This window comes from Neovison vison, chromosome 1, assembly GCF_020171115.1.
Source record: "Neovison vison isolate M4711 chromosome 1, ASM_NN_V1, whole genome shotgun sequence".
NCBI classification, from domain to species: Eukaryota; Metazoa; Chordata; class Mammalia; order Carnivora; family Mustelidae; genus Neogale; species Neogale vison.
Window position 1 is genome coordinate 165,626,349 of NC_058091.1, and position 2,712 is coordinate 165,629,060.

The following is a 2,712-nucleotide window of genomic DNA, read 5'->3' on the forward strand; positions in this document are numbered from 1 at the left end:
TTGTAACATAAGAATCATCAGAGTAGACAACAAGTAGTTTCTACTGTAGCACGAAAACAAAATTCATCAGGAAAAGTAAATCAGAGTAACGCTAGTAAGTGTGAGAGAATGGGAATGGGCTGTTGGGTCCTGTGCGTTTCCTTAGCTCACACTATGTGTCTATTCTGCTTCTCCATTTGTCTTCCTAATTCACTTTCCTTTTCCCACAGACATTCCACAGTTAACCAGCATGGATTAGTTGCTATTTGACTTCCTGGCAGGAAAGAATTTTCAGCAGTTGGCCACCAACGTTGTCCCTCACTACACCACATTAATCACTAAGGTAGGGGAATCCTCTCTCAAGAAAATCTTGGTAGAACTCAAGCAACCCTTAAAGAGGCCAAGCTAAAAGATGTGGCTGACATAACTGAGAAATCACTTGTGGCAGCAGAGAATGCTCCACTGGATGTGGCTGTGACTGGGGAATCTGGCATTGGGAAGTCCAGTTTCATCAACGCCCTGTGAGGACTTAGTTATGAAGAGGAGGGTTCTGCAAGTGTTGGTGCTGTGGAGACTACCAAGAAGAGAAAGCCCTATCAACATCCCAAATATCCCAATGTGACCTTCTGGGACCTGCCTGGGACAGGAACCCCCAATTTCCAACCACATGAATATCTACAAAGGGTGGAATTTGCTACCTATGACTTCTTCATCATGATTTCTTCCTCTTGGTTTAGCCTCAATGAAGCTTTGCTGGTCAAAAGCATCAAAGAGATAGGCAAGAAGTTCTACTTTGTTAGAACCAAGGTGGACAATGATTTATATAATGAAGAGAAACCCAAACCCACATCTTTCAAAAGGGAGAGAGTGCTTCAGCAGATACGAGACAACTGCCTGGCTAACCTCAGCCACATTGGCATGCCTGAGCCATGCATCTTCTTGGTCTCCAACTTTGATCTGGATGACTTTGATTTCCCAACACTGGAAGAGACCCTGCTGAAGAAGCTCCCTGTTCATAAGCACTACACCTTTGTGCTTCTGTTGCCCAGTTTGATGCTTCTATTGAGATGAAGAGAGATTTGCTCAAGGAGAAGATCTGGCTGGATGCCCTGAAATCATCTGCTTTGAGCTTCATCCCTTTCATGGCCTGCTTTAACGGCTTTGATTTTCCCCAGCAGGAAAACTGCTTGAAACATTACCAGAGTCATTTTGGTTTGGATGAGAAGTCACTCAAAGGGATTGCGGAGAAGCTGAGCATGTCTTTGGAGGATATCAAGAGTTTCACCAAATCCTTGAATTTCCGGTTCCTTGTGCAGGATGACAACATAGGAGATAAGGCCATGAAGTGTGCTGAATGCTATTGCTCAGTAAATGGAGGCCTGCCATCCACCATCTTCCAGTTTTTAAAAACCTACTTTCTACATTTGAAATTCATCAATACAGTGGCTGATGATGCTAAAATTCTCTTGCATAAGACTTTAGAGAAAGTAAGTCTCAGGAGATGCCAAAGAGATGGGTCAGACTGCCTAACTGAATAACAAATAGGGCTCAGGTCTTTTGTTCTGTAGGTGGGGTGGAGTCCTCCCCCTGCCCCCCGCCACACCAAGACCAGATCTTCCCTATGATAGAGAAGATTGTCTCCATTGGACAAAAGCATTGCTCCATATTGATACTCCATTGCTATACAAAGGGGATTTGCCCATGGCATTTTTTTTTTTGTACTCCCTAGGCTATTTTGCTGAAATCATGACAGAAATGCACCCATAGTTTTCATTAATCTCCATGTATTATAAGGTAGTTTACATTTGCTTCATTTACTCAGACAATAAACATTTGGTACAATCAATATAACTGTGTCCTTTGTTTTTTTCTATGAAAATGATTTTCCCCAGGCCTCATGTCAAACCAAGGGAAATGCATGAGTCAGGGAAATGTTTAAGTGAATACTGTAGTGTATAGTGTAGGGCACTATAGCAGGGAGGAGGAAGCTCAGAGAAGATCAGGGAAGTGTTCTAAGATGTCATATTGTCAGATACTACAGGAGAACACACTATTTCTAAGACTTTGCAAACACTGGACGGGATGAGAGACCTGTGAATAATTGGACAATAGGGACGGGAGATATAAGAGAGTAAAGGTGAAATAGGAAAGGCACTGGAAAGCAAAGATGAACTCAATTAGGCAATTTGGAGGAATAATGTGTTTTGCTTTCACTCAAATTTCCACATCAAACACCCCATCACTGGTATAGGGTAGATGCTTTATGGTATAACAGATGTACATGGAGGTGGCTGTCCCTCAGATCCCTTATTACACTGAAGGTCTACCCCACAGAATGAAGGGCACAGGGGTAAAGGGGAGGGCATTACTGGCCCATAATTTCCTGACTACTCCTTGCTCCCCCATTCCTCAGAGTAGAGGTCTGCAGGAGGGCAGAAGAGAGTCTGTAAGGGATAAAAGATTCTTTGTGCTGCCTCATAAGTAAGATATGTGAAATATTCAAAGAGAAGGAGCTCTTGACCTTCTTGTATAGCCACATTGCATTTAAAAATGTGCCTTAGAGGGGCACCTGGGTGGCTCAGTGGGTTAAAGCCTCTGCCTTCGGCTCAGGTCATGGTCCCAGGGTCCTGGGATCAAGCCCCGCATCGGGCTCTCTGCTCAGCAGGGAGCCTGCTTCCCTTCCTCTCTCTCTGCCTGTCTCTCTGCCTACTTGTGATCTCGCTCTATCAAATA

At 43.9% G+C, this 2,712-nt stretch overlaps 1 pseudogene; it reads left to right on the forward strand.

Moving 5' to 3' along the window:
• The first annotated feature begins 229 nt into the window (after positions 1 to 229).
• Positions 230 to 1,825, forward strand: LOC122900721 (annotated as a pseudogene).
• Positions 1,826 to 2,712: the final 887 nt, after the last annotated feature.